This window comes from Cavia porcellus, unplaced genomic scaffold (genome assembly GCF_034190915.1).
Source record: "Cavia porcellus strain 051 isolate PalLab524CR breed Dunkin Hartley unplaced genomic scaffold, mCavPor4.1 scaffold_15, whole genome shotgun sequence".
Lineage (NCBI taxonomy): Eukaryota > Metazoa > Chordata > Mammalia > Rodentia > Caviidae > Cavia > Cavia porcellus.
Window position 1 is genome coordinate 3,952,771 of NW_026947498.1, and position 14,864 is coordinate 3,967,634.

General features: G+C 39.8%; 2 long non-coding RNA genes across 3 annotated transcripts in view; one reads left to right on the forward strand and one right to left on the reverse strand.

Moving 5' to 3' along the window:
- Positions 1-12,539, reverse strand: part of LOC134470418 (uncharacterized) — an 88,719-nt gene extending 76,180 nt beyond the window's left edge. The window contains exon 1 of the long non-coding RNA XR_010039267.1: positions 12,475-12,539. This is a non-coding gene — a long non-coding RNA (uncharacterized LOC134470418). The remainder of the gene's footprint in view (positions 1-12,474) is intronic.
- On the forward strand, positions 470-12,795 carry LOC134470417 (uncharacterized). Of its 2 annotated transcripts, XR_010039265.1 has the most exons (4): positions 470-691; positions 960-2,118; positions 11,664-11,792; positions 12,535-12,795. It is a non-coding gene; the product is annotated as an uncharacterized LOC134470417 (long non-coding RNA). The 2 variants fall into 2 exon arrangements; XR_010039266.1 differs by lacking the exon at positions 11,664-11,792.
- The last annotated feature ends 2,069 nt before the right edge of the window (positions 12,796-14,864 follow it).

Genomic DNA, 14,864 nt, shown 5'->3' on the forward strand with positions numbered 1-14,864 from the left:
TCCTTACCTCCTCTATAACATGTGGATGATAATCACAGTGCCTAACTCAAAGGGTTGTTCGAATTCATTAAATGAACTAATATGTGCAAGTGTCTGAATAGAAGTTAGTACAAAGAAAGAAGTACATGAATATTTGCTAAGTTTTTAAAAACCAACATCTGTCTCTATGGGAATTATTAGTAAATTTGTGTAACTCTTCAGCCAGTGTAAAATTAGAGTAAATAAAAAGTCTTTCAGAAAATCTAAATGCCATTACTTATTTCAAACATTATCCTCAAATTGTTATACTTACACCTATGTTGTTTTCTTTGTTTTTATTTCAACAGTGTGATCTGGCAGTGCCTAGGGCCTTTAGGTTTCTAATAAATTATTAATCTTGAAGTTAATAATTCATGTTAATTGGTGCTATAAGCACTTTCTTTGGCATATGCAAGCAAAGGTTACAACTTTTTAACAGCAAAGGTGAAACCTTGTCTTAGTTTCTTTTTCCATGGCCTATCAAGATATGGAAGACAAAATTTAACCAGGGCTGAGAAAGTCAGATAATTCCAAGGGTAAAGGTTTCCAGTGGCATTTTGTGGACCGGCTCTGCCTCCACCATCCTGCCAGAGGGCAAGGAGGTCTCTCCGGGAAGCCAGCAGACTCCAGTCCCACAAGAACCTTCCCAAGAAGGATGAAGCCAGACATGCAGGTTTGTCTTTGAGAAAATCACGTATACTAATTAAAAGTATTGATTCCTTGTTGATCAAGATAAAAGGGGGTCTTTTTGCAGAAACTAAAAGAAGGCATTGAAAATATAGTTCACCAAGAATGATTTCTTTCTTAACTGCAAAGCGCAGAGTTAAGAGTAGAAGGTACCCATGCACACTGGGTAACAGAATTCTAAGCAAACCCCTACATTTTTGGCTTCTTTGATTTTCATGAGTGTATTTATTTATGTTCTCCCTTTTTTGCTCTAGAGAGAATCTGAAGTGCTTCGTAACTGCAGGCCACAGAAGGAAAGAAATGAAAGATTTCCTACTTCAACAAATATGTGTGCCTTTTCCAAGTCACTGCTTCACGCCTGGATCTCTGAAGCAGACCCAAAAGGCCCAAGTGCTCTGGGTTCAGGTGCTCTTTCTGCGTGGACAATTAAGTGAAAGTTACATGTCAACTCACAGACTGATGCAATGAAATAACTTCTTTTTCCATTTGGGAATAAAATTATTCTTAGTAGCTTTTTAGAGCCTTGATTAAAAGATAAGCATAAAATATGCCAAGAATGATGTCTGAAGACTTGGGATAACAATGAGCTGGGGATGATTATTTCAAGAGTTTCAAGGCAAGGAGAAACCCATATTTTCTTAAGACAAATGTGAGCAGCATATGCTTTTCATTGTGCCCCTTTCCAGCCATTTACATATCAGGGAAATATATATTTGGCGACAGATCCTATTTTTAGGAGACCTTGAGACCTGCCCTTTGAAAATGTTTTCATTTCTGGCACATATGAGTGTTTTAAGCAGAATGCAAACACAAAGCAAAAAAAAACAAAAAAAAAAAAAAAAGAAAAGAAAAATATGTACAGAAAGAAATGATTTTTCCAGCTCCATGTAGCACAATAAGAAAACAATCACTCGGTTGTGACTTCAGAAATGGATTCTTGCCTAGATTTTCCAACTATTTCCTTCTAAATGCCTGCTTCTCTACAGAACTGAACTAATGTAAAGAGACAGGTTGTTCCAGTGCCAGAAATGAACAACAAAAAATGAGGGAGGCTGTGTTTCCTGGGGAGGAACTTAACCAAATAATGCCCACTGTGTCGTCCTGCAGCTCTCAGGTGAATTTAGAAGAAGCTGCCATACCCACTGCATGGTATGGGGTGCATATTCCTGGCTTGACTCCGGATCACCATCAAGATTTCTATTATTTGCAGTCAGTAACAAAGATTCATTCTTGTGTCAATCACACAACAAGGAGAATCTTTGTCACTTCATGTAATTAATAGCTGAGCCACGCATGGAAAGGTGGGAGACAATGCTCTTCATACCCAACTCCAGTGCCTTCAGGACTGGCTGCCACGATCTTTGTGGCTTTTTAACCAACTAAGACACCAAAATTCGGCAGAGATGGAAACGGGTAAGTGCTTCTCTGGGGGCTGTGTGCTTCTACCTTCAAGCCCTGTAACTGCAGTCCACAAGAGGTCTGCTTTTCCTATCAAACCACATGACCTTAAAGATCAGAATCCTCTCTGTCCCTATGTCTCTTCTCTGTCCTCACCAGCATCTTCTATCCTTCCATGGCTCCACCACCATATTATCTTCATGCATCTCCAGATAGATTCTATTATAGGATGGAAGATTTTTAAAAGTTTCCAAAAGAGTCTTTACACTTGCTGCAGGCCTACCTCAGGACTTATCCCTCAGAATGTAGAACAGGCCCCGTAGGAGAGAACTGCAAGCAGCAGCTTGGAGAGCACTGCTGGAAGACTCCAAATGGAAACCGGTCAGGATCCACCCCAGGGCTTCCTAATTCCAACCTACTTTTGTCCATTTACACTGTACTGTACAGAGACCTTTTCTTTCACTTTCTGGACTCCTTTTTTATTGTTTTGTGACCCACTTCTTTTCCCACCCCTTTCTCCATAGAAAATGCCTGGATTTATCCCACTTGTCAACCACAACGGGGAAAATCCAATCTTATATTTTGGAAGTTCAAGGAGCCCTTAAATACTAACCATTCCACATTCTCTCACTTTGAATCAGTGTGTCTCAAAGTTCTCTTTCCAGAGGCCATTTTCTTTTTTTTTATCGGTACTGGGGATCGAACTCACGACTGCCTGCTTGCAAGGCAGGCGCTTATGCTGCTGAGCTAAATCCCCAGGCCCAAGAGGCCATTTTCTATTACTTCATTTAGCCAATCTATTAAAAAAAAATCTAAGATTGATGATAGCTTTTTCTCTTTTATTCCTGCCCAAGGAGGAAACAAATATTATGGCTCACAAAATACACCCTGACTCATGACTCTTTGGCTTACTGAGTGCTTTGAAATGAAGTACATTAGCAGGGCCTCAGCACCACATCTTTCTGATCTCCTGTCCTTTCTCTTGCTCCCCTCTGTCCCTGAATGCAAGAAACTAAAATTCCCCTTTCCAAAGTGGCTCATAAGGCATTAAGAACCCTTCCGCTAAAGCCAGCCCCAGATCCTGTTCTGCCTTTTCCCCACATTTCACTTGACATAAAGAAATGCTCTGACCTGTCTTATCTAGTGGTGAGTCACAGTCCCTCCTTTCCAAAAGAGCCCCGCTCTAAACTTGGGAGGAAGACATGCTGCACAGATGGGCTGTGAAGAATGAACAAACTGCCTTTGCTGGCTTTGACCTCATAGTCTATAACCATTAGCTCACACCCTGGTGTCCACCCACATTTCTACATGGCTGTCCCAGCTACATTGATCTTAAGAATGAAAACAAATTACTTGTTCTCTTTTCTTCTCTGCCCTCTCTTCTCTGTCCTTATCACTTCCTCTTCAGTTCAAAACTAGGAACAGCACAAGCTTTTTGATACTTCTCTGTTATCTGTACTATAAACTTGTGCAGAGGCCTGGACTGAACATGTAGATCTTGGAATAACCAGAGCCTCCATTCTCAATGCTCTTCTTTGGCTCAATATACACACCAAAGACGGATACAGTTTCTCAAAGATTCCATAAGTGGAAGGTACTAGAATAGTATCAGAAGTGAATTCACACTCCTTAGAGTAAAATACAAGACTTTAAAAGACCTGGCTTCTGCTGAGTTTTAGTCTAAAGCAATACAGGCTGTGTGCACTGTGTGCACAGACCCACTGACCTTTGCCCCATGCTCCTCATAGGAAGCTCTTTCACAACATCCTCAGGGACCCACACAATATACTCCTCATTACTCATCAAAGGAAAATCTATCTACAGGCTCACTCGGATGGCATAGCTGCTGGGATATCCTTTTGACTCTGACTGCTCTTTAACACTGACTTTAGCTCTGGCTGCTATAATAAAATATCATAGACTAAGAGTATTAAACAACAGACATTTATATTCTCACAGTCTTGGGAGGTTAGAAGTGCAAGATCAGGACCCAGCGCAACTCAGCTGCTGCTAATGAGCCTCTTCTGGTTTGTGCAGGGCACCTTCTTGCTGTGTCGTGTGCCCTTCCTCTGTGCATGCCCGTGGACAGACTCTTCCACTCTTCCTCTTCCTCTGAGTCCCCCAGTCCCATAGCCTCATTAAAGCAAATTACCCGCTAAAACAACTCATCTGCAAAAATGATCGCAATGGGAGTTAGAGCCATTAAACCTGTTTGGGGAACCCAATTTATAGAAACTCACACCCCAAGTTCCCTTACAGAGTGGAACCTGCTTCCTGCACCAGGTACAATAATGACTCATATTGACTTAAATACTCAATTAGACTGTTGGGTATTTTAACATAAAAGTGATTATATATTTCAATATAATGGAAACATATTACATTGTTTGATGAGTAGAAATGCAATATGCTTGTATATATTTTAATTTTTACATTATTAAATTAGTGTTATTTGTAAACTAAATATGTCAACTTCAGAATAAAATCTAATATTTAGACCAGCATATAAATTACCTTTATATGTCAATCAACCATACAAATAATTTTGATTTAACTTTGATTTACTGATATGGGTATTATTTGTTCTATAAAGTTCTCAGGAAAAATGGTCAAAATAGCCATCATGATTATCTAAACATCAAACAATATTTTATGAAACTAAGGAAGTTTCACCATTGCCATCAATCTGTGAGTCACAGCAGGAAAAAGCATTGATGGGCTGATAAAGGCCCACTTCACCTGCCTTTGAAGAAACCACACCCTCTCTTCTTTTATGAATTATTAAAATCAAGAGACAAAAGTTGCCATTCTGGAAAGGAATGGACGCTGCCAGGTATCACATTACAAGTAAGACTTTATTTATCTTTAGCTCATAGTTCCCTCTGACGCACGTACTGAAGGACTGAAAAAAAAATTCCAGAGATCATTAAATATCCCTAGTTATATGGTATCTGAACCTTCAATGTTTACTGAGGCCACTTAAAGTTTAATCTTTAATCCCCCTCATACTACACTTTAAGAAAAATGTGGACCTGTAATCGGATTCCTCATGAAGTTAATTTATAAAATAATTGGATTGAGTTGCAGAGGTCACATAGAAACAAAAGTCCAGTGGCTGTGCTTTTATCTTACTTGCCTGATTCACTCCATATCAGGCCTGCTTTCTACAAGAGGTTGGAGCAGCTAAGAATTTTTTGCTGAGAAGTAGCAAAAGGAATATGCTGAGGTTTCCCCATACCAAACTGGACTGCAAAACCGTGAAACACAGCTGAGAAGTCTTACAACATGCTGTGTCAATTTTCTAAGGCAAACATCCAAAGTCAGCTAGACCCAAGCGTGGAACACTCCTCTGCACACAAAATGACCATCCTGAAGTTTCACTGAGAGCTCTCATTGCCTTCTGATAAAAGAGGCACAACCAGTAATGCCTGCATTCTGGGTGTCTGAGGCAGGACTGGAAGTCTGAACCCCAGCTGGGCAATTTAGTGACTTACTGAGAACTTGTCTCAAAATGAAAGTATCAAAAAGGGTCTGAAGATATAGCTGATTGCACAGCCACTGTATTCAATCCCCAGTATCACAATAAAAATACAAGTTAAGTGAGGCTGATTCTTGACATTGAAAATAAATGAGTTCATGCCCTGAAACATAAATTAATCCACACTAGATCCCAGAGCTAAGTTCTGCCAGCTAAGGAACGGGGAGAGCTCAGTGTTGTTAAAGAGTCCAAAGACTCCGCGCCACAGCTCTCTGCTCCCTCCCAGCTCTGCTTCACCCACAGCCCGGAGCAGCAGGAAACTCCCTCTGCACCCAGCTCAGGCTTCATCCTCACTCCCCACTCACTCACACTCGACGTTCAGGACTTGCTGTGCTTTCACACTCTCTTCATCTTTTTTTATTACTACATTGTGATACCTAATACTTGCTGTGGACAGTTAGCACAGACACATATCACATCTTAATCCATTTTACTTCCCCTCCCTCTTCCTTGCCTCACCTCTCCATTCCTAGATCCCCTTCCTCTCTCCGAAAGATCTACTGCCCAGTTCCTATTACTTCTCTTTTATTTTGCTCCTTAAATTATTTCCATTTTGGGTTTCTCATGCTACATTTACCCTTCCATGCCTGATTTATTTCACTTAGCATACTGGTCAGACTAGTTTCATCTCTATTGAAGGTTCAAACACAAGCTCAGTTCCCGTGTGTTTTCCTTTGGGCTTATTTTCAGGAATGTGTTTGTTGCTGGAGTGCAGAGCATGAACTCTACTCCACTTGGAAGAGCCACTAAACATTTTCCTCTTCTTGATGCTTGTTTGCTTGTTTGTTTGTTTATTTGTTTAATTCGAAAGATTATGAAAGAGACTCCATCCCAGTCTCTACCACCTGTTCTCCATAGCTCATTCTCCTCAACTACTGCTAGATCCTACTATGGGACCTGACTAAACCAATTCACCAGTGTTGGCTTCGGAATCTGTGTCTACAAGTGACTACCACTCTTCCCGTACTCCACCTCTCCCACACATTCATGCGAACCTTTCTTTTCATGGAATTCATAAAAACATACATGGAGCCAACTTAAATCTTCTAGTCTCCTGTATACAAATCTGTTATGAAGAGCAGAGTAAAGAACCAAAGCAGCTACCAGGCATTACTAATGCAAAGAGGGACCTCAACTTTGGTTAAAATCACTTCCTCTATTTTGCACACTTCATTGGAAGATGGTTTTGAGGATTTTGTTGTTTGTTTTTTCTGTCAGATCCTTTTTTAAATTAGATATTTTTGGTACATCTTAGATACAAATAATGATCATATTCATCAGGCAGATGCTTTTTTGTCTCATAAATGTGAGTCTTCAAAACTACTGGTAAACTTTTTCTTGTATGAATACGCATGGCATTTTTCTGAGAAAATTTTAACCTGGAAAAGCAGAAATTCAATTTGAATTTCAAAAAGTATATTTTCCCATCTACACACTAAAGTATTCCCATGAATTTCTTATTGGCGTGTAGATGGGAAAATATACTTTGTGAAATTCAAATTGAAACACTTTTGAAATGAATGGCTGTATTCCAGACCAAGGTACCTAACAATTTTTTCAAACAATAGCAATAATAATTAGCAGCAGTAGTAGTATCATTCAATGTTAAATCTTTGAAATGTATGAACTAACTTTAACCTCATTTAATCCTTAGATACATTACAATTATTTCCATTTTAACAACAAAGAAAGCAAGCCCAGAGAGATTAAGCAAACTGCTGAAGGTCACAGTCAGTAAATTGCTGAATTTAAACCTAGTCTAACTTTAAAGTCTGAGTTCTTAATTACCACACTCCACTTCTCAATTCCACCCCAATCACTAAGACATCTTATCTGTTAAAGTTCTAATTATGATAATTGTCTATTCTGTTATATTATTATAGATGCAATATTGTCTATTCAAAATTCCATTCCAAAACTAAGAGTCATGTTATTGCAAACACCTCTTGGCAAAGCAAATTCACTATATGGCCACTATGTCATTTCCAGGGTCATATTTAGTATTTGTTCCGCTCAGCTAGTGTGATAGCTGCTCCCAATGAACTGAAAAGATTGCATAACTGTTTGTCCATGAAATCTTCCACAATTTCTTCATCACCCAACATGACCTCTGTCCTCTAAATCCCTTGTGAATCATTAGGTGCCAGCCAGCTTCTGTAACCATAGGAAATGTTCCTTGTACATAATCCCTGAATGACAAGATCTCAGGCTTCTTTTGTAGATTTAACTAATACTTTGCATTAGGTTCTGATCAAGTAACTTAGCAGGATGCAGTGTTGTTCACCTGCAGTGGCAATTACTCAGGAGGCTAAGGCAGGGCATCAATTGAGTTAGTTATTCAAGGTTAACGGGGCATCACAGAAGATGTCATCAGAATAAGAGGGGAGGAGGAGGAAGGGACAATAGAAAGGACAGAAGGGAGAAAGGAGGGAGGGAAGGGCAGTAGGAAGACTAAAGGGGAGAGGGAGGGAGGGAGGAAAGTCTTCCCTCTTATGAAGCAAAAGACCCATTCTCTTGAAATGAGCAACCATTTTCCTCACAGGCTTCCTCCTTCCAAGAAAAAGACCTGCAGCAATTGGAAAGCTGGTACTATAATAGAAGTAAGAGTTGTAGCAGTTATAGTGGATTTACTAGAAAAGTCTTGCTGGTAATGAACCACCAGTATTAGAGTATTCACCAACAGTTCACAAAGTCCTATTCTAAATATCTGACATCCCTGTCAGTAGACATTTACAAAGGAAGACACTGAGGCACAAATAATGAGAGTCTATTGGCCATTGCTAAGTCAGATTCTGAAACCACTAGGTATTGCTCAGATAATCTAACTACTATAACAAACATCCCTGAATCTCAGCAGCTTGACCTAATGATGCTTTATGCTCTCCTCAAGTTACAATCTGATTGGATATTCAGCAGCAGCCTTCCATAAGATGACTCAGGAACCATGGTTCACACTTTTTGGTAGCTTCACCATCAGCTTGTGCCTGGGATTCTCTGTGAACCACATCCAGCTGCTGGAGAATGAGGAGACAAAAAGTCGCTTTCTCTATGACCAATGACGAACAGAGAAACTTTGTGAATACAAGCACAGCATTCCCTTCAGAGATAACAGAAGCCTAAGGCAAGTGAGACAGAGGACAGAAAGCCAAGAGAAGGATGGCACTCCCTTTCCCCCTATCCAGTGCAGCAACCCACCCTCCCTCCCTCACTCTGTTCTATGTAAAAAGCCAGCCAACATTCACACAAATCAGACTGTGATTTCTCAAGTTTTCAGGAGCAGTTAATCCTCCATGTCTTCTAGGACAAAGTCTTCTTCAACTAAACAAAAGAAGAGAGATGGGTTGAGGGCCAGAGGTACATGAACTTTCTATGACTCACCTGAGCTCCAGCCTAAAATAAGCAAAGTGCTGACAGGGTCCTCACTTGGGCACAGTCTCATTTCAGGTGAGCCTGTCTCTGGGCGCTTAGGCAAGGCTTGGCCAGTTGGAGCTGGCCTCTGGTTCCCACCACACCTTATTTATTTATTAGGTCACAAAACCTTCCTGAAGTGAAGCCAGGCATGGCAGGGCTTCTTGTCTCTGTACAGGCATCCAGGAAGAGGTAGCAGTAAGACGGGTGTCTGCAGAGGCTGACTACCTCCTCCTGCCAGTCAAATGCATCCTGTTGATTCTGGACTTTATTTGGCTCATTAATCAGTCCCTAAAGACATTCCTTTTGAGGAATAACTCATGAATGTCAAATTCTGGATATTCAGTCTTTCGCTGGTCCAAAAAGCAAAACTTTGTGCTGCCTTAAAAGCATTTCTCCAAAGATCTTGATTTGTCTTCTGCTATCTGAGGGGCCACGTACACAGTAATGTCACTATCTAAGTACCCAAGACATCTTTAGTGTAGTATCATTAATTTCCTGGGTTTTTTTTAGAAACTCAAAATCAACGTAATATTTTCCTTAATTAGTTTTTTTATTGATGTCTTCATCTTTGGGTTCATATTAGAATCCATAGCAGTATTCAATTAGATCAGTATTTTAATCGCAGAGTAGCTTAGTTGTCTCTATTAAACACTAAAACTTCCTGCTTTGAGTAAAAATCTCACTTGTTTTTCCATGGAAAAAAATACATTACTATTCATTTCAAACATATTAGAACAAAATTGTTAAAGACTACAGAAATAACTTCTCGCTCTCTCACTTCTTTTCTTCCTTTCCTCTCCCTTTGCTTTTTTCTTTCTTTTTCGCTACCTACCTCTCCCCTACCTATTCTCCTTTTAACATCTTCAAATAAGAAAAATGAGAATTAAGAAAGAAAGAAATTCCCCAAATAGAAATATACAAATAAATCCATGAGGTATAATATCTGCATAATTCTATATGAAAATCATCACAAAGTAGAACCTGACAGTGCAAACAATGAGAAAGGATCAGCTAGAAGTTAATATGCCACATAAGTGCCTAATAAATAAAACATAAATGTTTAGTGCATGAAGTTAAACAAAACCACTGAAAACTGATGTGATAGACATCATTATGGCAATACAATCATATTATAATGAATCCTTCTTATAGTTTAAGGAATAGAATTAATTTCTATTAAAACTGACTGGAACTGAGTGCCAACTAAAGAAAGGTACTGTGTTAGACACTAGGACCAGTCAGTGGTCCTGGCCTTGGGGAGAGATGGAACAGTGGTCCGCTGCAAGGCTGTGACTATGATGACCAAGAGACATCAAGATGGGGCCAGGGGCAGAGGAGGACTGCTTCAGTCATGTCTTGGGCACAGGACGGGATTTAGAATGTATAAGAGGAATTGTCAACCTGAGTGTAGAAGGAGAGTGGAGGGCATTTGAGTTTCAAAAAGAAACAGACAATAAGCAGAGGGTTGTGCAGGGTCAGAATAGAGTATACAGACAGACCAAAGACCAGGAAGAGAATGTGGAAGAATCTGACCCAAGATACTTGGGAAGAAGAGAGGTAACAGGAGTCCAAAAGCCTTTTTCAACACACTGCAGTTTTTCAGCTATACAGTTGGACATATTTGAATATCCACTTTTAAAAATTAAAAAATATTACATGTAATTCCATGGACAAAAACATGAAAAAATTCAAGAGGAATTCAAGTTTCTAAAAAAGTGAAATTGAGGCTGAGACTAGAGGATTACAGCAAGTTCAAGGCCAGCCAGGACTACAAAATGAGACTATATCTCAAAAAAATTAATAATACTATTAAAAAATAATAAAAGTGAAATTGTATAGTGATATAATCAGTAATAATGCCTTTTAGTTTGGCAACATTTGAAATACTATAAAAAGCTGTAAAAATTAAATTTAACTCACAATTCATTCAGTTAGAAATAATTTTTTGTAATAAACATACACATAGAGTATTTGACTTCTTTCATTTGATGTAGTATAAGTATATTCTCATTAACATTTTTTTTCTTAGAACACTTGACTTTTCATACCTGTGAGAAACTGTTTTTTATGTGGATAACACATAAACACATAACACTAGTTTAAGGACTCTTCTATTGCTAGAAATATATGCCATTAATAATTTGTTATTGTTATAAATAACACAGTGATGAACATCTTAAAAGTGTCTTTCGGTTTTTGATATTTATTTGCAACATGGGCCCCACTCAGCTACTCTGTGAATGTAACATGGATTGTTGATCGTTTTTACTTAGATTCTGAGTAAATGTTCCTGGCTGACCAAGGCACTTGTTTAAGGAAAGTATTACAAACTTTGCTGTCAGTAATCCTTGATACTGAAGGAAAAAAGATAAGAACAGTTAGGTTCTATTTCATGTACTTCTTACTTGGCCTAAAAATGCATGGGAACAAATCCAAACAATTCCTAGACACCATGCATGGCTGTGACGAGCTATTTTTATATAACTAATTTTGTTCACTTTCTTTTGTGTCAGAAGTTTGGCCAGCACATTCTCTTACCCCTGTTCTTCTCATCTGGGAGTTTTAGGCAATGTTCTAATCTTTAAAGAGAGATTATTTTTCCTTATACAAGGCACAACTATGGGTGAAGACAATAGACAATGGATGGAAATGCAACTGATTTTGCCCAGGGCCTGCAGGTTGCTCATGAAACTGCCAAGTCAAGAGAGAGAAGAAAAAAAACCCCACAATTATGGTTAAGGTGGGTTATGGTTATGGTTATGGCTAAGCGTAAAGAGTAGCTAAATTAAGAGCCAAAAGAATTGATTGTGTGACAGGGCAGAGGTATACGTGGGTAGGGCAGGTAGCAAACATGGCAGCTACAGTCAGAAAACAGATAGAGATGAGAGATCTAGCCTGAACCAGTGGTTAACAGTCACAGAGACCAGTGAGACTGTCCACAGGGCAGTGACCTGACTGATTGGAAGCAGCTCCTTGGCGGCAAGTCACATACAACTTGAAACCTTCACAAGAAACGTGACATAATCTCTAAGGAATAGTATACATAATCTCTAAGGAATAGTAAGGAATAATGGGCCTTAAAAAGTCCTTCCGTGAGTTTTTTAAAGTCCTCAAAGGCTGGTGTTCTGTGCTGGTGGGTGGAGGGAAAATAACTGGATTTACAGAAAGTAGGTCTTGTCTATTCCAAAATCGCAGAAATAACTTCAGATTCCTTCCAGGCTTGTTAAAATAAAAACTCTCCCCAGTAATCTTGGGATCAGTCTGGATTGCCGAGTACTAACATAGGTTTCATGAGGAAGGACAGACAGGTTTGCCATGGAAACCACTGCACCTTCCAAAGAGCCAAGTGTGTTTCTCAAAATAGCCGGACAGCTTCCCAACAGAAGCTCCAGAGAAGTACAGGAGAAAGGAGGAGGCTTTACCATGTCTAGCCACGCAGTGAGTCACTCATGGCTCCTCTTTTGTTGCTCTTTCTTTCCCAGCGTCATCCAGCTCCCGGGCTGTGCAGCAGAACACCCATGGGGCTGTCCAAGAGAGCCTCCCAGGGAGACTGCGCAGGTTCCTTCACAGAGACCACAGGGAACGAGAGGGCAGTGGAAGGAACATGAACGGCCTCAAGTAGCAGCCTGCTCTTGGCAGGAGCTGCTGCTCATTTTCTTTGGCTGGCTCTCACTACCTGTCTGAAAGCGCTGCGATGCAGGAAGGAAATTTTTCAAGAGATTAAACTATTATTGTTTCCTGTGTGGCTGTCTTCGCTGGTGTATGAAAAAAAGCTTTAAGGGCACTTGAAAAGAGATTTGTCTGAATAGCAGGGTTGTTGTGATTCATCCCCTCCCCTCCAGTCGGGATTTGGCCAATTTCCTCAGGAAAGTGGTTGATTAGGACCCATGGATTTATCCATGGCCTAAATATAAGATGTCATAAAGGTGATTAATGGTGAGCTCACCATCACAGGGAGTTAAGAGTTTATAAAAGCTATTTTTAACGTTTGGAAGGAGAAAAAAACTCATTTGTCATGTTGCCAACATGTTTCATAGCTAAAAACCTCTCTGTAGCTGCTGATAATTCATGCTACCAACTGTTAAAGGTCAGTGGTGTTTTCTGATTTCATAAGCTTGTTTGTAAATTTGATTCAATGTGTTTCATTGTTTATATAAAGGCACCTGGGGAAGGAAAACACGTAAAAGGTCTTTCCACCGTGATTACTGACTTCAGCTCAGGGTGACACACATGCACAGCAATCTTGTTTCTTTTTTCCACCCTGCCTCAGGAGAGAGAGGGAAAGAAGTGATTTTTCTATTTATATGCCTGTGGTATAAATAGCAAGTGATGGAGGGTATCTGAGACAGTTCTCAGAGGACAAGCGCTACTAGCCTGGGATTCCCAAATCAAGGGAAATTGGAGCCTTTCAGAAAGTGGATAGTAGAGTGAAGGCTACTGGCAAGGTCTAATGTGATTCAAGCATGTCACAGAACCCAAATATGTTCCAAAATGTTACTTTATTGTAATGAAAATTCTATAGATCAGGCCCCCCTCGCAACTGCTACATATTCTTCCCAATTACAAACTGATTTCATCTAATGAGATATATATGGTTAGCCTATTCTAATATTAAATTTCCTATAAAGTATCTACTGAATTCTCTGAAACTGGCATTTACTGAATAGTGTGTTAACACCATGATGTGGTTTATATCTAGATGTTCCCCAAGAGCTCACACACTCATACGCAGGGCTTTGGGGAGGTGATTGGCTTACAGGGGCTTCCTGCTCACTTGCTGTTAGGAGGTAAGGTCAAGGGGGCTGGAGATTTAGCTCAGTGGCATAAGCGCCTGCTTTGCAACCAGGCAGTCGTGAGTTCGATCCCCAGTACCGATAAAAAGGAATAAGACAAAAAAAAAAAAAAAAAAAAAAAAAAAAAAGTAAAGCTTCATTCTGGAAATCCCAAAATAGAATTAAATCCCAAAGGAGGTAAGGTCAAGTTGCAGAAGAGGTAGGTCCCTGAGGGCATGACCTGGAAGAGTCTCTCTCCCTTCTGGCTCCTCTCTTCATTATGTCTCTGCTTCCAACCCACCATGACATGAGTGGCTGCTTCTCTGCCATGCCCGTGTAGCATGCTATCCTGTTTGGAGCCAGCCAACTGTGGCCTGAAATGTGAGCCAAAATAAACCTCTCCTTCTCTAAGTTGTGGGTATTGGGTATTGTGTCTCAGTAATGAGAATCACTAAGACACAACCTAATGGGCACAGTATTCACAGAATACAAAAGGTTGTCATTGTTGGCTATATATTTGGATATTTTACAGATTCTGGAAACATGAAGGCCTGGATAACATTTTCCACTGTATATGAGACCAGGTAGGCTGTGGGGAGGGGCTAGTTATTGAAATACAATCAATTACTATCAATAGTTTTTTCACAAGCAAAAGCAAGTAAAAAGCTTTCGGTTATCCTTCTTAGCACTTTGGAAGATAACCCAAATCGACACAGGAAACCTAATGTACAGGGTGTCCCTTAATTCCTTCATTTATTAGTAAACATTTACAGGACCTGGTAATGTGCCAGGAACACTGCTTCTTCATATCAGGGAGACAAATATGACTCAGACTGCAATGAGTTTTACAGGAAATCTAGTTAGATTAAAAAGAAATTGGGGGGGGGGTCTCATGCAAGAGAGAAAGATAAGAGATCTCCATCAAGTTGGAGAGAAGTTTTTCTTCTATAGTGCCAGAAGTGTAGATAATGAGAGTAATAATAGCTAGCTAGATGCTCTCATTTAAACGTGCACAAGGATGGCTTTTCTCTCAAATCTCA